Here is a 27445-nt window from a genome sequence, read left to right on the forward strand (position 1 = left end):
CTGTGGGCACATATTGACTTCAAAAATAACATCATATTAACATTATTTATGTTTTGATGTATTTTTATTTATCTTGTTAAATATTTCCCAACTACATTTTAATATGGTTTGGACTGCATGCTTGATACCCTTACTCTAAATAATAGTAGAAGGTAGATTTAAAATGTCCAGATTGAAAAAGTAGAGATGAATAGATTGATGGCTACCATTTTAGGGAGGTCACTGAGAATGCCCCAGGGATTTATCTTTGACTTTGTTATGCTGAATACTTTTATCTGGGGCATATAAAGGCATATATCTCATGCCTATCAAATTTGTAGGTGAGAAAACACTGAGAATGAGAATGAATATTGAATTGAATGCAGTAGTCTAGATCCCAAAATATTTAGGCAACCTAGAATAATGGGCTGAATTTAAAAGTTATCCTTGGGTTAAAAAATATTACACAATAGAGGTTGGAGTAGGCACAGCTAGACAATAGTTTGAAAAATATATGGACATTTTAGTAGGGTACAAACTCAAAATAAATCAATAGCATGACCCAGTAACTACTATAGGCAACATGAACTTGGGCTCTATGCCTAAATATAGCATCAGGAGCAAGGAAGATGATAACCCTACCATACTCTAATTTGGACAGACCTTCTATGAAATAATTAATTTTAATTCTAGGTACTACACTTTGGCAAGGACTTTGGCAAATTGTAACACCTCCAAAGGAAAGGTATTCAGATAATGGGAAGACTAGTGATTATTCCATATGTAGACTATTTGAAGGAACTGGAGATTTTTACCATAGGGCTGTCATATGGGAAAAAAAGATTAGACTAGCTCTGCTTGGCCCCAGTGGGCAGAACTAGGAGCAGTGGATATAAATTGCAGAAAAGATTTATGTTTGATAGGAAGGGGGAAGAACCCAACTTTCTAACAGTTATCCAAGACTAGCATTTTCTTCCCCCCAAGAGGTTCCTCTTAGGTTCCACATGATCTCATTCATCTCCAGCAAGAGGACTGTTCTTTCTCTGATCTTCCTTTGTTCCCAAATTAGCAAAAAACAAACCAGAATGATTTTGTTGTTGTTAATGATGCTTGAAATGGAACTCTTGCTTTGAATAGCTCTTGGTCTTGATCAGAGATGTCAAACTCAGCTGGCTTTTTGAGCTGAACCTGATTTAAATGTAATTGAGAAATGTTTAACAAAAGAAATAAAAATAATTTTTTTTGTTTTTATAAGTGAATATGTGGCCCCATAGGGAATTGTTTCTATTTGAATTTGATGCCACTGAGATAGATGACCTCAAGATCCTGTCCAAATCTGAAATTCTAGGAGTCTCTGGTATTGGGGGTAAGAAAGGACACAAACCTAGTGAGAGGGAATATAGAACCTACAAGCTATTTTTACCTTAGTACTTTATGTAGCACTGATTTTAGGCAGATGGCAGATGTCTATAGCCTGACTTTTAAGAATGAACTTCTACTTTGCATGTTTCACCAATGGAAATATTAGCTCTATAAAGAGACCTTAGAGCTACTCTTCTCCCCAGGAGTATAAGATGTTTAGCACAGAAAAGTACGACAAAGCAGCTTCAGTGTATTTCAGCAGGGAGTTTTGGAACAGCTTGGTTATAGTACTTCTGTTCCACCTGTTTTCAAGATAAAGTGCCCCTTTCGGGCCCAGCTCTCCAAATTAACAACTTGGGAAAAGATTCAAACCTTATGACAGTGTCTTTTATCTCTAAATAAAGGGTCAAGGGCATTCAAACAGCAGGAGAAGGAAAGTCTGTTTTAGATGCTAAGTTGCACTCATTTCTTCTCTTGAAGTATTTCCTCACATTTGTTTGTCCTTCACCTTGACTTTATCATTCACTTTTTTGAATACCTTTCATGGGTAAAAGGGCAGAGGAAGGGCTTGTTGTCATACTCTCACTCTCTCCCTCCCTCCCTCTTCCTCCCTCTCTGTCTCTTTGTCTCTCTCTGTCTCTGTGTCTGTCTCTCTCTCTCTCTCTCCCCCTTCTTTTCTGTCCCTCTCCCCCCCAACTGCCATCCCCTCCTGTTTTCAGACAACTGGCTCACTTGATTGAAAGGGTAATGAATGTTATGCTTTTGTTTCATGGGTCTATTTCTTTTAATAGGAACAAGTAAATTTCTCTTTGGACTGCTAAAAGCAAATGGTAGAAAATGAAATAGATTGCCTTGCTTATAAATTCAAACAGATGCAACTGTTTCTGTTTCAAAATGACATCAATGAGATCACTATGCGAGCTAATGACATTCCACCTGCCAGACATAACACTTGAGTTAGCCCTGACATGCAGTCATGATGAAATCCTGTTTTCTATTCAGGCGATGCTCTTGACGTATTGTGACACCTAATGTTTTCTGTAATAAAAAAAAATAAGAAAAATTTGACAAGTTTCATTGTTTACCATTATGTAGATAAATCTCCTTCTGTAAAGTATGAAAGGCTGTTGGTAGAATATGGCCATCTTCCCCTTTTTCAAGGCAGTTATTACATACTCTGTGCCTCTCCTGCCCAGATCCTTAACCAAAAACCTATATCTGGTATCTATGAACCCCATGGTGTTTCTTCTCTGGTAGGGAAACATTGAAAGAAGAGAAAATGTGTTTCACATTCATGAACTCCCAAGTTTTGAAGGATATTTTAATTCAATTCAGTACAATTCAACAAATATTTATTAAATGTCTACTTTGACTTGAAGCAGTTCATGTTAGATATAACCTGTTTCATGTTTTGTTGTTTTTTGTTTTGTCTTTTTTTTCTCTCAAAATCTGAAATTACTATATGTTCAGGACAGATGCTTTGTGGGAGGGGGGGGGGAAGAAAACAAAAAACAAAAACAGGTGCAGCCTGGTGAAGGAAAAGGGATTTCTATTTAAATCTGTTTTTTAGATAAGGAGATAGCTTTTATTTATTGATGAGTCTTTCACTACTCAATTAGATCTATTACCTCATTGAATTGGATATTTCCTACAATGATGCAAAACTGGTCTGAGCGAGGGCACCACAGCAGCTCAGTGGATAGAGCCAGGTCTGGCGTTAAGAGGATCTGGGTTCAAATCTGACCCAGATATTTCCTGTGTAATCATTAGCAAGTCATTTATCCCAATTGACAAGCTCTTACTGCTCTTCTCCCATGGAACTGATACTTAATGTTGATTCTAAGACAGAAGGTAAGGTTTTTTGTTTGTTTGTTTGTTTTTAAAAAGATCATAGAGGCTCATTGATTTATTGGAGGGACATCAAAGACCTTCTAGTCTAATCCATTCCAAGGCATAAGAGCAGTAAAGGGCTAGGCAATTGGGGTTTAAGTGATTTGCCCAGATCAGACAAGGAAGTATCTGAGACCAGATTTCAACCCAGGATCTCTTGCCTCCGGGCCTGGCTCTCTATACACTGAGCTACCTAGCTGCCCCACTCCTTCACTTTATAGATAAACAAAGGAAGTCCATGAAGCTTGTGACTTTTCCAAGAATGAAGTATCTTCCCACTCACCCTGTGAACTTCTTTTATTCCATAGTTCCCTCACAGTTTTATTTTGTTAATATGATTCCCAGGAACTTGCTAAATTAGTTTTCAGTCTGCCTTGTCCTGTCTAGATTTTGATAAGGTAGACCACTTAGAAAAATTGAGATTATTGCTTTTCATTTTCCCTTTCTCTTATTTTAGTAGCTTTGGAAGGATACTTTAACTTTCCAAGCTTTGTTAACTAAATAAAATGTAAGATTTACAGTTTTAATCTATGAAGAGAAGTTCATGAAGGTCTATAGAACTTGTAGAGAAAGCGTTTTAGATTCATTTTTAGTAACTCTTATGAAGTATTCATGGCAGTTCACATAACCCTCACTTACCTGCATCTCTCTTCTGAGGTATACTGTTATCAGTTTCAGAGCCACTGATTTGAGTCATTATCCTAAGAGCCTTAAAAAGTGGCTTATAATGTGGTTTGCCAAGACTATCAGTTTGACACTAGTGAGTTTTTAAGCTTACTACATAAACACCAATGGTAGACTTTTAAAGATGAATTGTCTGGAAGAGTAAAGGGGAAATCTTATTATGTAGTAATTTCATGTGGGCTATTCTTTGATTTAATGATGATAGTTTTTATATAAACTCAGGTAAAGTCATACCTGATAAACAAGAGAATGCACAACAGGTAAAATCATAAGCCTTGAATCCATATGGACCAAAGCCATCATAGTTTTAATGAATGAAAAACTTTTATAGATTTAGAAAGGATCTCAAAAGCTATCGACTTTTACCCCTCAATTTTTACAGATAAGGAAACTGAGGTCCTAGTAGCTTGTGACTTGTCTAAGGATACACAAACTCTTACCCTCAGTTTCCTCATCTGTAGAATAGAGATGACAATAATACTTGTTCTGCTTAACTTGAGAGTATTGGGAAATTCACATGTGATAAAACGCATATGAGATCCCCTATGTATTTACGTTATGAAGCAGCTTAAAACCATACATCTATTTTAGAAAGGGTTTCTGTACATTTTGCCATTTGAAAAGCATCCCAGTATCTGTTCTTCTATCACTCTGGCCCTCTTTTCATTATTTTGTTCTCCTTTAATGGGCTGCAGGGCTCTAGGTACTTGGAACTCTCCACCTGTGCTAACTTTATCTCCTACCTCCCTAGATTCCACATTTGTGTGTGAGATGAGTTACCAAATGCCTCCTCCTCCATTGTTGTGGTTTACCTGCTCCCCCTAGTGGAATCCTTTAGTCTACAGTGCACAGGAGGGATCAATATATCTTCTGTGAAGCAAACACAGTGTTATGGAAAACATTAGTCACATTGCCACCATACATGGCAGTCAGTTGAATAATTTTTCCCTTTGAAGTAATGATTATGCCTCACTAGCAGTAATTAAGGAATCAAGAATCATAAGACAAGCCCATAAGAAATGTTAAATAGCACAACCCACTATTGAAAGCACTACCAAATCCATCAGTAAGTTTACAGGGCCTGTTAGATAAGTGGCATTGTCTGAGGTGATCTGGGGAATAAGAGTATAAGATTCAGTCCTCTTCAGGAATCTGGGATTTGGTCATCAGACATTAGATGCAAAATGACCCCCCAGAGTCTACAGCCCAGTGTCATGTCTCCTTCCTGGCATACTGGATAGAGATAATCCAGAATAGACATGATGTAATCTAATTCAATACTTCAAAGATCTGCAATTCCATTGGTACTGGCAAACCTTCCACTCCTGCTGATGCCAATCACCACTCCTTAATTTAATAGATGGCTTCCATCTTTTTATCACCTAGAGACCAACCCATTGAAGAACCTCTCTGAACTTGGCTTAGCTGCTGGTGAAATGCCAGGTGTAGCTAATCCCTGGATCCAAATTCTATGCCTCTACATCCTGGGGAGACTTTCCAAGTGGTATTACCCTAAATGCCCTCTTATGCCAGGGCCAAACCTTTGCAAGAAGACTAGATATTTACATGTTTTTTAATCCTTAAAAGCCCATGAGCTATTAAAGTCTTTGGTTTCAGCTTGTTTCTACCCTGGATAGAAAGAAGTGAAGAGAGGAGAAGGTGGGTTGGAATAGGCAGGAATCTAGATTTAAAAGATTTGTTTGTTTTACAAATACCTTGTACAACCTTTTACATGTTTATAGATGAGTGGGTATTAAATACATTTTAATTTTAATTCTTCTGTTATGGGAAATATTTGGAACTCAAACATACTTTTTCCCCTACCTTTGAAGAAGCAAAATATAAACGACTGTGCTTGCCAGTGGTAAATAATATCATTACTTCCTCCACATCTTAGTATCTCTAATCTTAGTTTTGGTCTAGACATGAGTAGATAACTATATATAATTCTAGGAGAATAATTATGCTTGATTTTTTTCTTTTTTTGTACCCTTACCTTCTGTATTAGAATCAATATCAGTTATTGGTTCTAGCAGAAGAATGGTAGGAGCCAGGCAACTGGGGTTAAGTGATTTGCCCAGGGTCACACAGCTAGGAAGTGTCTGAGGTCAGATTTATACATAGGGGAGGCCCTTTATTCAACTGGGGATAATAAAGAAACCACTGAGCCACCTAGGTGCCTTTATACATCATTAAGGAAACTGACTCTGACTTTAAATTTAATGAATACTTAATATGACCTATGTATAGGGTCCTATGCTGGTCTGAGAGGAGAGATTGGTGAACAATAAAGGACCCCTGTGTTCATGAAACTTACAGTATAATGAGGGGATATAACACTTCATAAATGACTGATGCAACTTTTCTTCGTGATGATTCTAGGTTGTGCAAGGCCTATAATATCATGTCTCTTTTACAAATGAGGAATCAGGCCCAAAAAATTTACACAGTTTATCTGCAATTACCCAACTAGTTCTTGAACCCATTTTTTTCTGACTTTCAGTTCTAATGCCCACCCTACTATAACAACTGCTTTTTTATATGGTTTGCGAGGACAGAGGAAAGCTCTTTTCCAATCGAAGGCATCATGGAATATTTCATTGTGGCATTAGAGTTTTGAAAATGGGTTTAATTTCAGCAAGTAGAAATGAGATTGAAGGAAATTGTTCTGAATGGAAGAAATAGTGGAGGGAAGCATGAGAGTAGAGGCTATGTCCAAGAGACAGGGACTAGCCCAGATTTTTCTGAAAGATAGATTATGAGGAAGGAATAGGGTGAGTTGAGGTATAAAAGTTGGGGCTGAACCAGAGTATGAAAGACTTTTTAATGCCAAGCCAAAGAATGTAAAAATTTTTGGTCATAGAAGAACTAGAAATTCAGTCAATTCTACCCCCAGCCCTGGAAATAACTTATTGAATGAAACTTGTTAATTCCATTTTTTTCCCACATGTACCAGATTAGTGACAGAATTAATGATGCCACAGCTGGGCTGCTATAGGAAATAGTAATCATTATAACATTATAACTCCACTGGCTCCCTGTAACTTCTAAAATCAAATATAAATTTTTCTGTTTGTCATTTAAAAACTTTCATGACCTGGCTTCAACCTACCTTTCCATCATTTTTCATTATTTCTTTCCAGCTTCCTGTGATCCAATCAAACTGATTTTCTTGCTGTTGGCTTTTGTGAAATATTTTTATTCTCAGTCTCCATTCCTTTTTAATGCCTGGAATGGACACCTATCTCCCCTTTGCCTAGAATGCACTCCCTCTTCTCCTCTGCTTCTTAGATCTTTGATCTCCTTCAAGATTCTCCTAAAGCTTTACCCTCTACAGGAAACCTTTGTTGGTCTTCCCAGGCTCTAGTGCCCTATGTCCAAACCACAATAAATCAATTTTGAATGGATCTGTTTATTGGTAGCTATGCTAATGTCTTTTTATCTCTTTGTATAGCTACAGATAAGTGTGTATAAATACTACCTGAGTACTACCTGGACTTTCTACATGTCATCACCTGGACATGAATATGAACCCTCCTTTTTGTGTTCTGTTTCCCCACTTAGAATGTGAACTCTTAGGGCAGCTAGGTGGCACAGTGGCTAGAGCATGAGACCTGAAGTTGAGAAGACTTGGGTCAAAAGTGGTCTCAACTTCCTAGCTGTGTGTGCATGTGTGGGCAGGTTTCCCTAGCCCTTGCCCTTCTATATAAGAGTAGTTGCTAGGACAAAATGTTAGGGTTTAAAAAAAAAAAAAAGAAAGAAATGTGAACTCCTTGAGATCAGGGTTTCAGTCCTCTATTTGTCTCAATCTTTTTTTTTTCTTCTTAGAGCTTAGGCCTATATTAAGTACTTAAAAATACTTTACTTTTCCTTTGCATTCTATCTCTGATTCAATCAATCAATCAATAAGCATTGTAGAGCAGAGACTCTGGAGTCAGAGAACTTGGATTCAGATCCTGCCTCTGATGCTTACTGCCTGTTTGGGCACTACTCCTGGTCCTCAGATTCCATATCTGTAAAATGAAGAGACTGGACAAGTTGACTTCTCAGATGCCTTCTAATCCTAGACCTATGACCTTATCAGATTCTTACTATGTGCTAGGCATTGTGCTCAAAGAAATAATTCCAGCTGACCATCTTCTAATGAGGCTTCTCAAATCCTTGAAGTTGAAACTTACCCACTTAATAAGAGAAAAGCTTCTGGATTAATCTATCAGGTTAGTCTCCTCAGTTCTTAGTGGGACAAATCAATAATGATACTGCTTACAAACTGTTACAATAGCCAGACACAAACAAGATGATTTGTAAAAAAGTAGCTCCTTTTAATTTATATTCTTCATAAACTTGGCATTTGTAGCAAAATTTTTTTGTCTTTATTTAGGTTCTTGTTAATCCTTGGCCTTTGAAAAAAGATTTCACTGCTTTTGGGAAAGGGAGACACACACACACATACAGAGCAAAATTAGGCAATGAAGAATAGTATATGATTAGAATTATTTCAGTAGTGGATATTTTATGGGGAATTAGTTATAGAAATCTGCTTTTTACATTTACAAATAAAAGCAATTGGATTTCTTGATTCTTCTGGGGCTACTCCCTGTGAAATGAGCTATTTCTTCTTGTATATTGACATTCAGTTTAATTATTGTCAAGAATAGAATATTACTGTAGAACTGTTTTTCCTGGAGACCTCTAAGCATTTTGCATTGTTTAGTCTTTGCATAGACAAAAGATGCTTAGAAAATCATCAGGAAAAATGTACTAATGGTCCTATGGTCATTTACCATATCTATAATATTTTTGTGCTATTTTCTTTTTTCTTTCTAGTCTTTCTTAGAGGTAGCATGGGGTAGTTGATAGAGAGCTGGTGTTGAAGTCAGGAGAACCTGGGTTTCAAGCTGCACTTTTAGCTCTTGTTGCATAGGTGACTAGATAACGTTTAACTTAATTTCTGAGCATCCTCAGGTAGCTCTCTAAAGACTGTCATTTCACCTCTGTTTTAGCCTGTCCGCTGAGCTATTTTACTGGGGTGTGGTCACTTCACATGTTCTAGCTTTTTGGAGCCACAGGTGAGAGCTGGGTGACAGGTGGACTCCAAAGGTGAATGAACAGCCCTGAAAAGGGCTTGGCAAGTCATCACACCAGAGGTGCTAGTCTTCTCAGAGCACACCATACAGTTCTCTAATTGTATGAGTTGCAGAAGAGGTGCTAAGCTGCATTAGTAGAGGGAATTTAATTATCAGGAGTCCTCTATATCAGTAGAATCACAGATACAGTAATTCTCCCTTCCCCTCAGAAAAAAAGTCTTTACCTAAAATGCTTAACAGAAATTCAGACACAGCCTGGTCTACATATGCAAAAAAGAAAACTAGAGCTGGAACTCATGTTTCCTGAAATCCAGAAGGTAGATGACCTCTCCTGCCAGGGTTCCAGGAAAGGTGATATATGCATGTAAGATGCTGCCAGGAGGTGGTCACATAATAAGTGAAAATGTTCACATGATCCAAATTAATAAAGTGACTTCCATTATTCTGCGTGAAGGACATTGTAAACAAATTCCGCTTTTTCTTTAGCCATGTAAAGTATCTTCTTGGCATTTTCACTGTCACCACCCACCTTGACTGAATATTTTTGGTCCACATCCAAGTATTTTTCTCTGTGGATCATAGTCTTGAGAGATAATGAAACTTATTGATTCACCTTTAGTCCCTTTGCAGAGGTGGCACAGAATGAAAACTAAATTTTGTATAAAGTTTAGGTTGTAAAAATAGACATACTGTGTTACTGCATGCCAGATTCAAATCCATGAGGCCTTTTTTTTTGGTTTTAATTAGCCACTATTTCTCAGGTTGAAGTGAATTCAAATAGTCAGTGGTGGGAAACCAAAACATGAAAATCTGTGAGCAATAAAATAAGGATTTTGTTTAGATCACTGTGATTCTAATAAAGGCTCAAATGTAAAATACTATGACTTGCTGGTAGGAAAAAACAACAATAACCCCTTATATTATTTTTTAATGATGAGAAATTAGAAAAACAAAACAGACTATTATAATTTTGCATTTCAGATAAGTGCCTGCTCTAAATTGAATTTTTTTAGTATCCCCTTGAGACATGTTAGACCTTAGAATGATTAATAGCAATCATTCTAAGAGAGTTCCCCCACCCCCATACTAGTACATAATCCTCCACCCTGTTCTTTCAATTCTGACATTATGGTGATACTTAGTTTTACTCTTTTAAATAACCCACTACAGATATGACTGTCATATTTTTCCATTTTAATCTTCTCCACTCTCAGGCGCAGTATTTAGGTCTAAAATCTAAAAAAAGATTTTAGAATCTTTTCAGTCTCCTTGTGCTCTCAGAGGACATTAATCTTATTCCTTAAGTATTTGTTCTTTTGCAGGTGCCTTGTTGGAAAGGAGTAGTACTTTTGTTCAGCTGTTATTTCAGAGCTGAATGAGATTGTTTGATGAAGAACCTAAGTGAGCCTAAATGATTCTCCTGTAATTAGTAATTGTTCTCTCTTGTCTGCATCAGAAAAGGCCATCTTGCTGTGTAGTAGATGTTTTTAGACTTAAGCAGACTTTTAAAGTGAAGGCAAGCCCTTTCTGTGATCAGATTGGGCCTTTTTATAATCTCGTTAGTTCTGTTGTAGGTAGGTCTGCTTTTAAAAATGTGAAGGTGAAATTGGGTCCTCTTGGAGCATTGGAGCATCCTAAAGGAGGACCCAGGGGATATGCAGAGAGGACAGAAGCTTAGAACTAACCTCTGAGCAACAGAGCTCTGCCCCTGTGTAAGGAAAACATCAGCGACAGAAAAGAGTAAAAGATGTACCTCCCTATTTCTTTATGTCTTTCCCCAATGCAATATAAACTCCTTAAGAACAGGGTCTGTTTTTTGGCCTGTCTTTCTATCCCTAATGCTTAGCACAATGCCTGACACATGGTAAATACTTAATACATACTTACTAATTGATTGGTTGATATGTAAGGAGGCAAAGACCAAGGGTATATCCTTAGCATTACCATTTAAGGTCGTACCATAGGAATGGGAATATAGTACCTTGTGTAGATTATCAATAAACTTTGGCTAATGGAACTCCTCATCTAAAGTTAGAAAACCTTTTACCACAGATGGCCTATGTGTTGGTCATTGGGGGAACAGCCTAATTAAGTTTGGAGAGACTCATTACCAGAAAATGGCTACTAAGGGATGATTTTTTTTTTCAACTAAAGTAATTCATAAAGACTGTCTACAAAAGTGTCACATCGGCATTGGGGTGTTTGTACTTATATAGATGAAATCAGAGTTTCCTAAAGAATTGAAATTAGACTAATTTGTCAAGATCAAAAATCAGGAAAGAGGTTGAGATCTGTGTCCTTGTTCCTCCCTCCACCCTTACAAATGGCTATTGTATCTCCTACTTCCTAACAATTTAACCCCAGGTACATTAACATTCGTCATTATTCTCCTTATTATTTTTATGGTTCATATGTCATCATTTGTTTCTTACAAGCTTTGTCTATGAGTGGAGAGTTGGCATTTTAAATGAAGTTTTCTTGACATTTAGGACCTTTGTGAATTCAATGCTATTGATTAGACGATGCCTCTAGAACTTTCTATTGATTAAAAATAGTGTTTCATTGTTTTATTTTATAAGTTGATTTCTTGTCAGGTGTGTTATTTAGTGAAATAGAATGGAATTGTGACTTTACGAAACTACTTATCAGAGAAGAGAAAACTATTTGCTAAGAGGCCAGTAATAGTAAGAGCAACAACTACAACATTAGTAGCTGGCATTTATATAGTACTTTAAGGTTTGCATTGAATTTTACAAATATCGCCTCATATTATCCTCACAACAACCATTAGAGGTAAGTTACTATTACTATCCCAAATTTAATAATATAGAAAGTATTTTAAGAAGATTAATATAACTGCCTTTTGAAAGATGAATTGAGCCTATAACTCAAAGTTTTAAAGGGGAAAGAGTCTAGTGTCAAGGAAACTAGAAAAGAAATTATTAGAATAGTGTTGGTATTAGATGATTAGATCTGGGCCAAAAGTAAGAATTTTTAGAATGGATAAAAAAGGCCTGATTTAGAAGACATTGCAGAGGACTTAATGACTGTTGAGTTGGGGGTGGGCAAGGGAGAGAGTTGTAGAATAAAAAAGTCTGACTTTTAGAAGGAAACTCAGAGACTATCTGGCATTTTGTTATTGTTGTTGTTGTTCGGTCATTTCAGTTGTGTTTGGTTCTTTGTGACCCCATTTGGAATTTTCTTGGCAAAAATACTGAAATGGTTTGCCATGTTCTTACCCAATTAGTTTGGCAGATGAAGAAACTGAGGGAAATAGGTTAAATAACCTGTCCAGGGTCACACAGCTGGTAAATGTCTGAGGCCATATTTTAATTCAGGTCTTCCTGACTCCAGACCCAGTGTTGTATCCACTGAGTCCCTAGCTGCCTTCTGTCTGTCATAACCTACATCTGAAATGGAATGCCCTTTGGAATATCCCACAAGGGGTCATCTAGCTTTTACTGAGAAGGGGCAACTCACACCTGTCTAAGGAGCACATTTCACTTTTGTACATTTCTAACAGTTAGAGAAGCCTTTAATTATTTTAGGACAACTATTAACTCTCCCTAAATTTGGCCTTTTCCAGTCTATGTCACCACTAGCTTCTATGTCAGATTCCAATACCCACATTATATTGGTTATCTTCTAGATGCTATCTAGGTTTATAGCATCCTTTGTAAAACTTGGTCCCTAGATCTAAAAAAAAAAATAATACTCCAAATTTCATTTGTACCAGGACCGAAGATTTGTCAGTTCCCTTGTTAAACTCAATTTAACTCAATACTTAACACATACAAGGATTTCTTCTAGGTTCTGGGTACACAAAGAAAAGCAAACTATAAAAACCCCTACTCTCAAAAAGCTCACAGTCTACTGAGAAAAGTAACATATATACAAGTATTTACTTACTTTACTTATTTATTTACAAACTGTTATAAGGAAGAAGGGATTACTAATACTTGTAGAAAACAGGGAAAACTTCCTAGAGGAGATGACATTTTGAGTCTTAAAAAAAAAAAAGACTCAGAATTATGAGAGGTAGAGGTGAAGAGGAAGCACATTTTGGGCCTTTTAAATGGTTCGTCCAAATGTTTAAAGGGAGGAGATGGAATATTGAAGTATGGAAATAGTAGACAAATTTGGCTAGATAGCGAGTATGCAAATGGGAGTAATTTGAAAAAAAAGTCTAAGAAAGTAAGATGGATCCACATTAAAGAGGGCTTTAAATGACAGCCTGAGGACTTTGTATTTTATTGTCAAGGAAGTAAGGAGCTAGATTTTTTGAGAGTTACATGGGCAGATCTGTGATTCAAGAAGGTGATTTTGGCAGCTAAGTAAAGGATATTATAACAAAGTGGTAAGACTAGAAACAGAAAAATTGTCAGATAATTAATACTCTAATCCAGATAAGAGGTAATATGGATTTGAACTAGGGTATAGGTTAAAGGGTAAAAAGGTGTAAAAAAAAAAGAATTTGATGTGAGAAATGTTATAAAAGTAGAACTGACAAGATTTGGTAAATGTAGGAGAATAGGAAGAGGGAAGAGTCAGGGATAATTATAAGATAATTAAACTGGGATATTGAGAATATACTAGTTCCCTTCTCAATTGAAATGGGAAATTTTTGAATACAAGTTTAGGAGAAAAGCTACAGAGATCTGTTTTCAACATGTCAAGGTTGAGTTCCTAGTGGAATATCCATCTAAGTATATATGATCAACTGGAAGTTGACAAAGGACTAGAATTCACGAGAAAGATTAGGGCTAGATTTGGGAGTTCATCAGCGTCAAAGATTGAAGAAAAGTCCCTAGGTCACAGCTGCAAGAAGCTCCCACTAATTAGGAGTGGGAGCCTGATGATGTAGCTGCAAAGAAGACTGAAAAGGAGCAATCAGATAGATAGAAGTACCAGAAAGTGTCATTGAAGTCAAGGGGAGAGAGAATATCAAGGAGGAGGTTAATCAATAGTGTCTAAAGCTGCAGAGAAATCAAAGAAAATGAAGACTAAAAAAAGACCATTCGATTTAGCAGGTAAGAGATTGTTTGTTAACCTTGTAGAGAGTTGTAGAGTGATGATGTCAAAAGCCTGATTGTAAGACATTGAGAAGGGTGCAGGTGGTGAAGAAGGGCCAATGAGAGAAGAAAACTCTTAACTATGAGCTCATCAGTAAGAAGGAGAGCTATGAGGATAGAAAATTGAAATGACCAGATAAGTGAATCATTTTGGTCTCAGTAAGTGAAGCAAGGGTCTTTTAAGCATTTTGAGAGATCAACTAAATGGCCTAGGGGATAGAGAGCCAGGTCTAGAGACAGGAGGTCCTGGGTTCAAATTTGATCTCAGATACTTCTTAGCTGTGTGACCCTGGGCAAGTCATTTAACCAAAATTGCCTAACCCTTATTGTTATTCTGCCTTAGAACCAATACTTAGTATCAATTTTAAGATGGAAGGGAGGGGCTTTTCTTAAAAAAAAAGCATTTCAAAGTTCTGGACATATCTGTACGCAATAGGGAAGGAATGAAAATGGAAAGACTGAAGATGAATGATAGGAAGGGAATGATTTGTGGAGCAAACCCCTGTAGGAGGTAGGTTCAGATGGGATAGAATTTGATCGAAGACATAAATAGATGGGTTAACCTTTATAAAGTGAAGGATCACCTCTTTCTCTAGAGGAAATGAAGATAGTACAAGATAAGGAGAAAATTATAGAGGTTTTGAGGTATGTAGTAGAAGTGAGTTTCAGTTCAATTTCTTCAATAAAGTAGGAAGCCAAGATCATCATTTGAGAATGTGGTATTAGGGAACTAAAAGGAATGCCACCCCCCCAAAAAAAGATTTGAAATGGCCACAGAAAGAACTGAAGGAGGAATAAGCGTATTGCTTCACAACAGTGAAATATAAGTTCAAATATAATTTTATAGTAGACCTAGTCAGCATGCTTTTATGGCTTCCTCCAACAATATTTAACAGCATCTAAGTGAGAGAAAGTAATAGTGGGAGTTATCTAGTTTTAGGATCATCAGAGTATGATTGTCAGTAGAAAAAAGGACTAAAACAGCATTAGGTCAACTTAATAGAACATTATCTAACAAAACTAGTCAATTCTATGGTCAAGACTATAAAGAGAAGAAAGTGAGACCAATGCAAAGATGATAGATTGATTCTACAAAGAATGATGAAGGGTCTAAAGACCATAGTGAAGGTAAGAGAACTAACAAAGGAGAAATATAATATTGTTCAGTTATTTCAATTGTGTCTGACTCTTTGTGACTCATTTGGGGTTTTCTTGGTAAAAATATTAGGATAGTTTGCCATTTCCTTCCCACCTCATGTTATTGATGAGGAAATTGAAGCAAAGAGGATTTAAATGATTTGCCCAGAGTTACACAGCTAGTAGATGTCTGATGCCAGATTTTAAGTTAGGCCTTTCTTACTTCAGGCCCAGCAACTTTATCCAATGAGCCACTTAACTATCCCAGTATAATACTACATTATGATTAGAAAGGGAACTTCCTATTTTAAAATCAGGGAAGTGGCACAGTTATGTATGATAGAAAATATCTAAGTGTGATCACCCCTGATGTCAAGTGAAGATGTAGGTAATGAATGGTGAAAAGCTTGATCTGGAAGGACAAATTGTGTAAGGGGATATTATCATGTATTTTGAAGTTCCTTCAATTTTCTGAGGCTCAAGGTCTCTGGTTTTTTCTCAGAACTTCTGAAGGATTGGAGGCCATTTTGAATACATCTTTCTCTTCATTGAAACTTGAGAGGATAATAATAATAACATATAATTCCTACTCTGTGCAGCCACTGTGTTAAGTACTTAACAAATATCATCTCATTTGATCGAACCTCACAACAATTGTGGAAGGTATTTACTATTATTATCTCCATTTTATATTTGAGGAAACTATACTCCAAGGTGACTGAGTGAGTAAGTCTCATGGAGATGAGACTCCTTCAGGGTAAGGTTTCTGTTAATATAGCCTAACACCAAATTAGTGTTTGGGGATGCCTCATCCCACTAAAACCTCAGGTCTTTTTTCCTCCCATAAACTACTATATGACCACATCTCTCCCATTCTGTACTTGCAGAGTTTATTTTTTTTTCCTTTTAAGCCAAGCATAGGAGTTCACATTTATCCCTATTAAATTTCAGCTCATTAAATTCCATTTGTTGCTTGATCCTGCTGAACTCTTTGTGGATCTAGATTCTACCTTCCAACATGTTAACTTAGTATCATCTGAAAATATGAGAAGCCATCTATGTCTTCATTCAAGGAAACTTATAAAAAGTTTGAACAGAAGAGTTCAAAAGACAGACCTCTGAGGCACTTCACTGGAAACCACTCTTTCAAGTAGACACCAATCCATTCATCAGTCACTTTTTGAGTCTGGCCATTCAACTACTAGTTCTTAATCTACCTGACTATACCATGATTAATACTTCACATCTCCATCTGGTCCAAAACACTTCTTGAGAGACTCTGTCAAACACTTTTCTAGACACACTTAATCTGTGACCTTCCCCAAACTACCTGTTTAGTAATCTTTCCCCTGAAATTGAAATGAAATAATCAGAAATCACTTGTTAAAATGACTTTGTGAAAGATCTTTGTGATGTTTACATGCTGTCCAACTAATAACATATTCTATAATTTGGACAGAAATCATTGCAAAGCTCACCAGCTCATTGTTGGAATAATTAAAGAATACATATTTTTAAAACTGGGATTACATTTGCTTATCTTCACTTAATGTGGCATCTCTCTTTAACAAATATTATGGTCAATGACTTAATTTAATTTAATAGGCATTTACTAAATTCCTACTCTGGGAATTTAATGAGAAGGAGAAGCAGAAACAGAAGTGGCATGGCATAGTGAATAAAGAGATGGACTGGAAGCCAGGAAAATTTAAGGTCAAGCTCTGCCTCTGATATGTACCAGCTCATTTCATCTCTCAGTCCTTCAGGCTCTAATTTGCAGAGAAAATGCCAACTTGAATTAGTAGAAAGAGTTTCCTACATCAATGTAATCATGGGTCCAATATCTCCCTATATTGGCCAATAATTCTTTAGATACATGTTGTTTCCTCTGATTGTACACAAGCTTCATGAGATCAAGGACTGTTTCATTCTTATTTTTGTATTGTCAATCCCAAATATAGTGCTTGGCTCAGTATAAAGCACCCCTTTTGAAGTCAGGAAGACCTGAATTCAAATCCAGCCTCACTTATTAACTGTGTGATCCTGGGCAAATCACTTAACCCTGTTTGCTTCAGTTTCCTCATATGTAAAATGAACTGGAGAAGGAAATGACAAACTACTCCAGTATATTTATAAGAAAATTACAAAAGGGGTTAGGAAAAGTTAGACATGACTGAACAATAAAAACAACAACATAAGTACTTAATAAATACTTTGTTGGTTGATTGATTTATATTAATTCTCAGCTTCTTGCTTACATTTTCTGTTTGTTGTTATTGGTCAATCATTTTAATTGTATATGATTTTGCATGATACTGTTTGGTGTCATGTCATTTTCCATCAAGTTTCAGTAATATTTATGACGTCACATTTACCTTATTTCATTAGGATCTTTCTTCTATTTATTAAGCATATTTAAAATATCTCTATATAAACCTCTGAAGCAACTCATTCAGTTACTGGCTTTTTTTCTTCAATATCAGAATATTCTTTCTCTATAATACTTTCAACTCCCTATGGCATCTGGCTTAGCTAGTATATGTGGGCAATTTTCTCTCTTCCCCTCAATTTTTAATTTTAAAGCCTTCTTGATAAGAACTACAGGTCTCTAGGCAAATGTATTTTGCCAACTTATTTTAGATATATTACTTCCCTTTCTATGAGACCATTATTCGGAAACCTTAATCACTGGGGCAGAAATCAAAATCCCATTCTTCACTACCATCTTAACTCGATTTTCACTTCCCATGTATGTCTTTCTCTTATGGAATTCTCTATGCTTAATCAGCAACTGTAATGAAAACTTCATCTGTGTTTCTGAAGTTTTGAATTCTTTCCCAGAAAAGAGAGGTCAGAGATAATTCCAAAGGTGACTTTAAAATGCAATATTGGAACAATCATGGCCAACAGGCAAGGTATTAAAGGGAAAAGGAAAAGTACATATTGTCCTGATCTTCAAAAAATGAAAGAGAATAATGTTTGCAAACTATGAGCCAATAAAGAGAGAATACTTGATAACTATGAACTAGAATGATTGACTTCCTTCCATTCCCAGAAATAAGTTGTAGAATTCTAGAAGTAAAGATATGACTAGTAAACATCTAGAAGTGAAATGATCATAAAACATCAGTAATACTTCATCAAGAAGAATTCATACCAGCCAAACTTTATTTCCTTTTCTGATAGAGATTCTAAGCTAGTAGAGCAGGTGGATTCAGCACTAGTTGGAAGGCTAGACTCAAAGAATCATCATTAATTATTCCACAGCAACCTGGGAGAAGATCTCTAATGGTGTGCCCCATTGAGCCATAGTTGGATTTACCTTAATAGTTTTGTTGACTTGGATAAAGGTGTATAAGCATCCTTTTTTAATTTGAAGATGGCACAAAGCTAGGAGGGAAAGATGAACACACTGGATGGTAGAGCTACGATCCAAAGAGATTTTGAAAGACTAGAATAGTAGACTGAATCTAATAAGATGACATTTCAAAAGAAGAAATGTATTTTTAATTGGTTTCCTTAGTACATGATAGGGGAAACATGGTTAGATGGCAATTTTTCTGAAAAAAAAATCATGGGGGAGACAAAAGCTAAATATAAGTTGTGTACCATGACCACCAAAACATAATACAAACTTTTTCTCCATTAAAAGAAATATAATTTATAGGAATAAGGAGGTTATAATCCTTCTCTACTCTTCCCTCATTAGACTATATCTGAAATATTATGTTCAGTTCTTGGAACCACATTTTAAGAAAGACATTTATATACTAGTGTCCAGAAGAGAGTAAGTATAAAAAGGGCCTCAAGTCTGTTCCCTATCAGATTTGATTAAAGGAAATGAGGATGTTTAGCTTTGAAAAGAGGAGACTCAGATGAGAAATGAGACATGCCTTCAAGTATCTGAAAGGCTGTCATGTGGAATAGGGGTTACAGTTATTCTCTTTTGCCTTAGAGGCCAGAACTAAAGGCAATCAGTAGGATACTTCAAATAGATAAATTCAGACTTTATGGAAGGATAGATTTCATGAAAATTAAAGCAATCCAAAAATGGAATGGGTCTTCTTAGGAAGTTGTAGTTACTCTCTTGCTACAGTAGAGTAGAACCAAGAAGACCCGAGTTCAAATCAGATCTCAGACATTTACTACTGTGTAAACCTGGGCAAGACATTTAACTTCTGTTTGCCCCAATTTCATCAACTGTAAAGTGGGGATAATAATAGCATCTACCTCCCAGGATTTCTTTAGTAATTTTAAAGCACTTAGCACAGTGCTTAGCATATAGTAAGCACTATAAAAATGTTAACTGTTACTGTTATGTACTATAAAGGATTGTTTTTCTTACATGTGTTGAAGTAGATAATTGCTGTGATCCCCTCTAATTTTGAGATTATGTGATTCTGAGAGTCATATTTGGGTAGATAGAAGGAAAAATTGGAGCCATTAAGAAGACAGCACAGAACTGAGATCTAACATATGAGATTATGCATTATCACAGAATCCTAGAGAAGGAAAAATTCATATAGGAATTAATGTTCAAGAAGAATGAAAAATAAGACAAGTCTCTAGACATTCCTGTTAATTTTACATATTTAATGAAATAACATAGCTTCATCTGCACAGAGACCATAGTCTTCAAACCATAGACAGGGTCATTTAGAAGAGAGTCACTTATATGGAATGAATTCAGGGGTGAGGAGTGGGAGTCAGAAAAACTCTTATGCAACAATAACTTCCCATTTTATGGAGTAAGGTTAAATGAAATAATGAACCAAATTTCATGATTGGTAACTGTCATAGTTGTGGATTTAGACTCATATTTCTCCTGAAGCACAATTTTATGCCGTCTCCACTATACCATATCACTTCCCACTTCTTCACAACTAGAAGGGACCATTCTCTGGTTTCTATTTACATCTTTAAGGATTCCCGAAATTATATCATTAGAAATTTATTACTTTGTTCTGGTTAAATACATATGCCCTAAAATGAGTCATTGTGCCATGTAAGTCTTTGACACCTTATTGTGAATGAGTTTCATAAGAAAAGATTTTGATAGACTCGAGGGAAAGGAAGGTAAAAACCCTTGGAATGAAGGAGGAGGCAGATAGGAAACATTAGAGGATGAGGAAAACAGAGACAAAAAAATGGCTATACGCAACCTAGAAGATTTCATAGTTCTGAGTAAAACTTGTTTTCTGCATGACTTAGGATGTAATAGAGCATTTGAATGGAGATCAAAATCTTTAGGTATAGTAGTAGTTCTATACTATCTAGTTGTACAACATTGGACTATTCATTTTTTGAGATCCTAGTTACATCATATTTTAAAACTTCAGATTGAACTAGATGATCAGTCCCTAGTTCCCTTTTAACTCTAACATTTCATGGTCTCATGTTATATTGATTAGGAAATAATTGGAGAGAATAGTTTTGGTATAGAGTCAACATATATGTATTAAGTGCCCACTATTATTTCAGCCATTATGCTTAGTTCTGGGGATAAAGATAGAAAAAAAATTAAGATAGTTCTTGCCCTCAAAGAGCTTACAATCTACTGTAGGAAAGTAACACAAAAAGGAAATTGAAAAGCATGGGAAAGTGATGGAGGAAGGAAGAGGTGAAATATCTGATGCAGGGAAATGGAAAGGGACTCAGAGGTGGCCTAGAGCAATGCTGCTCTAGCTGCCAGGTAACAAATGGGAAGAAGTCTTAAGTTTCTTAAATGGAAATTTTTGAGTTCATGGCTCAGAGGGGCAAAAGGCAATGATGAGATATATAACAAGGCTGATGGGATCTTGCAGGGTGATAAGATTTTTCTTAATGAGCTTCCTGGGGGCATTAAAGAGAAGACTGGAAACACAATTGTAGTGAATAATGTGTATGGATAGTGAGGAAATGGAGACCACAGGTATAGACTATTTATTAGAGAATTTCAGCAGTTGAATAGAGTAGAAATAGTTCAGGATTGAGAGTCAAAAGAGACATAGATTCAAATACTAACTGAAAAAAAAACCACATCTTTATGTCAAAGTATTTAATCGAGCTGAGCCTTAATTTCCCCATCTGAGAAATGAGTATGATATACAGGGTGTCCCAAAAGTAGCTCTAATTGTTTAAAACTGTACCTGTAAGCTCCTTCACTAAGACTTTTTGAACATCTTGCATTTACTACCTGTTATAAAACAAGAACTTATAAATCTTAAGGTACTGCATAAATTCTAGTTATTATTAAAATATTAGTTATCACAATTATTCATGTTATAATAATGACTATAATTATTATTAAAAAGATCAGTAGGAGCTACAATGTTCAGTTGGATCAAATAAAGAATTTTCTAAGGTGGAAAACACTTAGCATGTTCAGAGGCAAAAGGAAAAGAGCCAGTGGAGAGAGGGAAATTAATGATGATAGCGAAAGACGATGTGGTTGTTGGAACAGGGTCCTGAAAGATTGGAAGACTTAGCTTTTGAAAAGAAGAAAAGTATTGGTTTTTAGGCTGACACTGGAGACATATTAGGATCATAGATCTTGACCTGGCAGGGACTTCAATATCTATCTCATTCAACCCTCTCATTTTTACTAATGAAGAAGGTAATTTATGTGAGTTGCCAAGGTCACATATGTAGCAAAGGTACAAAGAGACAGTAGTTGAACCCAGATTGTCTCACTCCTTAGAAAAGTATTCTTTTCCCATGAAAGGAGGAAGGATGAGTATAGATAGAAAACATTTGGAAACTGAGTTAGTGATAAATAAGATAGTTTACCTATGTTGACCATGTATGGGAAAAGTAGAGTTAGGAAATACTGTCACCTAATAAGATGTTGTTGAGTCATTTTGATCATGTCTGACTCTTTGTGACTGCACTTTGGGATTTTTTTCAGCAAAGATTCTGCAGAGGTTTGTCATTTCCTTCTCCAGCTCATTTGACAAATGAGGAACTGAGGCAAATAGGGTTGTATCTTGTCCAGGGTCAAAAGCTAGTCTGAGATCAGATTTGAACTCAAGAAGATGAGTCATCCTAATTCTAAGCCCAGTGCTCCAATCCCTAAGAGTAGAAATATTTTTAGAGTCAGAATCATAGAATGCTAGATCCAAAAGGGACTGTGGACACTATCTGACCTAATCCTTTCAGTTTAGACATGAGGAAATTGTGGTCCAGAAAAGTTAAATGTTTCCCCCTAGGCCATATGGTTTATCAATGATAGAGATAAGACTAGAATCTGAGTTTTATTTTTCTCAATTCAGTTGGTGATGAAGAGGAGTTTCTTGTGCAGGTAAAAGCATTCGGCGCTGTCCAGCTGCTGAAAATCATTCCTGCTCAACAATAAGAGTGAGAACTGTTTACTGCAGTGACACCTATAATGCTCACTTCCTCCAAGCTTTTAAAGTCTGATAAAAGCTATAAATACTAATTAAGCATAGGAGTAGTCTTCAGCCATTGTTCATACAGGGCTCCTGCCAGACTCATTAGTTCTTTGAGAGAAGCTTTTGATGATTAGTGCTTCAAACACACTTGCTGGCCCCAGTTTCTAGAGAAACCTCATCCTGGGATTTCTGGTCTCTAGATCCTCCCTTCTAGGGACCTCTCAGATGACTTTGTGTTGTCCTACTTGTGGCTGCCTTCATCATTTTGTCTGTTTTCTGCAAACGAGTTGGGTAAAGCCAGAAGCAGTTCCAAAAGTTAGAAAAAGAAGGCCCCATTCCGTTAGAAACATAAAAGCTAAACACTGTATTGGAAAGAACTAAACAGTTCAGAACTCCCCTGGTATTTCCTGTCAAAGGGCTTATAAGTTGGGAAAACCAGAAACATTCATGCTGCTTCTACTGAGTAAGTGTGGAGAATGCTAAGAATATCTACAGTGGAGATTACACCAGGAGGATCAACAAGAAATAAATACAGAAATAGTTAAGAAGCATTGAGCACCCATTTAAAGTTAGTGTGCATTTGTAGTTGGCCTCCTCAGCATGGGAGTTTGCTTTTCTCCAGCAGCACCCATACCAATGCATGAAGTTACAAGCCTTCATTATGGCATTTTTATTTAATCCATTTACTTCCCTCATTTCCCTCTTTTCTTGCCTAGTAGACAGAAGCAGAGATGCTTGGGTAAGCTAAGCTGTTCTATACTATAACTCATTGGCCCTTGAGCTATCCCATATACATAAAAGGACTAACTGTGATTAGTTATTTCTTCAAAGAATGTAGAACCAGATTTAAGCTTGAGAGAGACATCGCAATAATGCCCTGAAGTGTTACTTGGGTAGAGGATTATTTATTGGCTTAGTTTCTGTAGGCTGTTCTAAAAGGGTATGACTAGCTTTCAGAGAAATAGATTTCTTATGAACATTTCCCTGCTAAGACATGGAAGCAAAATATAGCTATATGTTTTATTACAGAAGGGATGGGAAAACTATTTCCTGTCAAAGGCCATTGAATCATAGTAATGAAGTTAATCATTTAATCAGCAAGCATTTAATAAGGACGTACCATGTACTGAACAGACACTTCACTTTGGCTAGAGACACAAAAACAAAAGTGAAACATTCCATTTCCTGAAGCTGCATATATTCTAGTGAAAAACAACAGCAACAACATTTTGGCTCCTAAGTAAGAAAGCAGCTATATATTTTTAATTATTCAAGAAAAATGTAAAATGTCCAACTAGCTTATTTAAAAATTATAAACAGGAACTTAAATCTTTATTGAATAATGCCAAATATATATGTTATATAATCTATATGTTATGTATTATAACCATGTTAAAGGGGAGGAGAACAAATTTTTAAAGAGGACTATGAAAAGGAAATTCAGATAGGAAAAACAAAGAAAAAAGAAAAGAGTATCGTAGGAGGATGGTAAGAGAAACTGTGGAAAGAAGGAAGAAATACAAGGTGAACAGAAGTGACTTAGTAGAATCTGCATTGAATATCAGAGGTATTACTCCTTTTCTTCCCTTAACCTAACCTAACTATGTGAGTGGAGTAAGTTGCCACCTGTTATCCCTGCCCTTTGGAATTCTCTTTATTATATTAATTAAAGTTCATACTCAGAGTTTCTCACTGAAACAGTTAATTACAATAGTCTAACAGAAAAGGATGTGAGAAGAGGAAAGGAGGAAGAAATTATCCAGACTGCGGTAACTTAGATCAGGGGAATATGTCACATAGGATACTTACCACGAGCCTGACAAAAAAAATCAAGTCATCACCTGAGTCATTGAATCATAGAATTTTGTGCTGACAGAAATCTTAGAGGTTGCCTAGTCCAACTGCCTCATTTTTCATATGAGAAGATGGAGATCTGACATAGGCTAGAGGTTCCTAAATCCTGTTCTACAAGCTACAGGAAGTTGTTTGCTTTTCTTTTTTTTCAGGACTCTCTAGTTTTCTGGTCTAGTGAAATTGTGCCCAGGAAAATAAATACAGCATCACTAATATCCTTTGTTTTGCCTTTGTTAAAACTGCTAGTAGTAGAGTTCCAAGGCTGTTCCTGTGAAAAATTTTGGATGGGTGAAATAAGTCTAGGAATTTGCTTTGTTAAGACTAATACAGGTGCTAACCTTGGTAGAGGAAGTGATATTTAATATCACATAAAACCAAAATGAATTTTCCTCTTGGGATTCATCTGTCTGGCATTTCTTTCCTATTTTTCCTTTTTACTAGGCCAGCTCAATTCTATTAAAAATTCTGTTAGCTAAATGTCAATGGGTTCAGCATGTCTTCTCTCTGCCACAGACTGAAATTTTCCTATAAAATACTATTTTAATGTATTGGAGATAAACAGAATTTTATTAATGTCAGCCCCATAGATCTCCAGTCCAGTAGCTTATCTGGGTTACATTTACCAGGGCAGGCTTCATTACTATGCTTCTCAATTCATAACGACAAAATACTTAGTTGGAACACAGGAAAATAAAAGTTGCTTTGCTACTTAAACTAAATTGCTTGAGGAGGAAGATTTGCATTTACTGCTCTGGCTGCCGGGCTTAATTAGGTCCCACAGTTTCACAAAAGAATTGAATCAAAAAGTGTTCTCTTAGCTGTCTAAAAGAATTACAGAACCTTGGAGGAGCCTTGACTTCTGCCAGGTTAAAAAAGTTGCCTGATTATTAAGAAAAAAAATGCTGTTTTAGAGAAGTCACAGGAAAGATTCTGAACTGTGCTAGTGAGTCTGTTTCCCTAGATGAACAACTTGCAGCCTTAATACTGTTTACTTTTAGTGGCTTCACATCACGATTAACTCCCTGTGGGTTGGCATTATCTGTGGACTGCGGTAGGAGTGAACTCATTTTGGAAAGTTGGATAGTTGCCTGGCAGCAGTGTCCATATCCTTTGTAGGACCCAGCCAATTAAACGTAACTGTAATCATCTATACCTCGATACCTTGGAAGAAGCCAAGAGTTGTCCTTGAAAGAGGGATTTAACTTTATTCAGATGTAATAACCAGCCATTAAATAAAACTATAACCCAGGCTCATTAAGAACACCACAGGCCTCCTGCATCATTGCAGCAGTCAGGATATTTACTGACTCACTCCTCACACTGATTTTATTATCCTAAGGAGATAAAGTTGAGCTAAGGCAAAGCTATTCCTTGGTCAAAATCAGTGAAGGAAGGAAGTACCCATATTACTATGGAAACAAACTCTACATCCTAGAAAGGGGTTCCCAGAAGAGAACAACAATGGCTTACTTCAGTGGGGAGAAGAAAAAGGAAAATTTACTGTGGGCTTTGAGGCTCAATCTCAAAAGACACCCAGAGGCCACAGCATTGTCCTTGTGGGTCTGTATGTCCTTCAGACCACATCTGTCAGATATCATCCCTCTTCAGATGGTAATTCTGGAGAATGAGAAGTCCACCCCAAATAACACTGGACTACAATGGGAAAACAAAGAGAGAAGAAAAGAAAAGAATGGGCACAGTTGGAAAAAGAGAAAGTTATTGTCTTTTCTGAGGTTTCTGTATTGACCACAGAAGGAACTAAGCCTTTTTATAGTATAAATAATGCCATATGTTGGAAGGAGTATTGTCTAGAAAGAAGAGTAATATTTGAAGCTGCATTTTAAATGGTTTCTCCCAAACTCTATTAGTTCTGGGTTCCCTCCAACTGCTATTCACCCAACTCACCACCTACCCACAATTTCCAAAACAAAAGGAAACCCAAACCTGCTTATTTCTCTTTTCAGCTCAGCCTAAATAACCCCAAAGCTCTGGGGTCCTATTCCCCTGGTAGGAGTCATATTCCCTTCTCGGACACCTTCAAGAACATATCAAAGAAAGCCAACAAACTAAACCCCAGCTTGGGTCTCCACCCCCCATTATGACATTTAAAATACTGACTATAATAAATAAATAAAAAATAAAATGCTGAAGATGATATGGAATCAGGAAAACCTGAGTTCAAATCCTGCTTCAGGCACTTACTAGCTAGGTGATTCTGCCTCAGACACTTACCCACTTTCAGCCATAGACTCATACTCACACTCAATGTTGTCCTCATCTGTTTAATTACTCTCAGTGTTATTCTGAGAAACAAAAGAGATGGATGGAGGGATGGATGGATGGATGGATGGATGGATGGATGGATGGATGGATGGGTGGATGGGTGGATGAATGAGTGGGTGGGTAGATGGATAGATAGACAGATATGTACATACATACATAGATACAGAAATAGATAATATAAAGATAAAGAAATGTGTGTGCACATACATGTATCTGTATATAAATACATATGATGTTCTTTACAAATCTTAAAAGCACTATATGTGCTAGCTATTATCATATACATAAATATAGTTCCTTGTGTGTCTTCTTTTGCCTTTAATACGAGTCTTGTGTCTTTTCTCATCTAAAAGATGTGCGTGTGTATGTGTGGCCCTTAACCAAAAATTTTAGGAAAATAGTCCCTTTACCCTTTACCATCTCTCTCTCTCTGTCTGTCTATATGTGTGTATATATGTGTACATGAGTAAGGTTAGGGACTAGGATTGTGATTTTATTTTATTTTATTTTATTTTATTTTATTTTATTTTATTTTTTAAACCCTTAACTTCCATCTTAGAATCAATACTATGTATTGGCTCCAAGGCAGAAGAGTGGGAAGGGTTAGGCAATGGAGGTTAAGTGACTTGCCCAGGGTCACACAGCTAGGAAGTGTCTGAGGCCAGATTTGAACCTAGAACCTCCCCTCTCTAGGCCTGGATCTCAATCCACTGAGCTTCCCAGCTTC

The sequence above is a fragment of the Gracilinanus agilis genome, chromosome 3, assembly GCF_016433145.1.
Source record: "Gracilinanus agilis isolate LMUSP501 chromosome 3, AgileGrace, whole genome shotgun sequence".
Lineage (NCBI taxonomy): Eukaryota > Metazoa > Chordata > Mammalia > Didelphimorphia > Didelphidae > Gracilinanus > Gracilinanus agilis.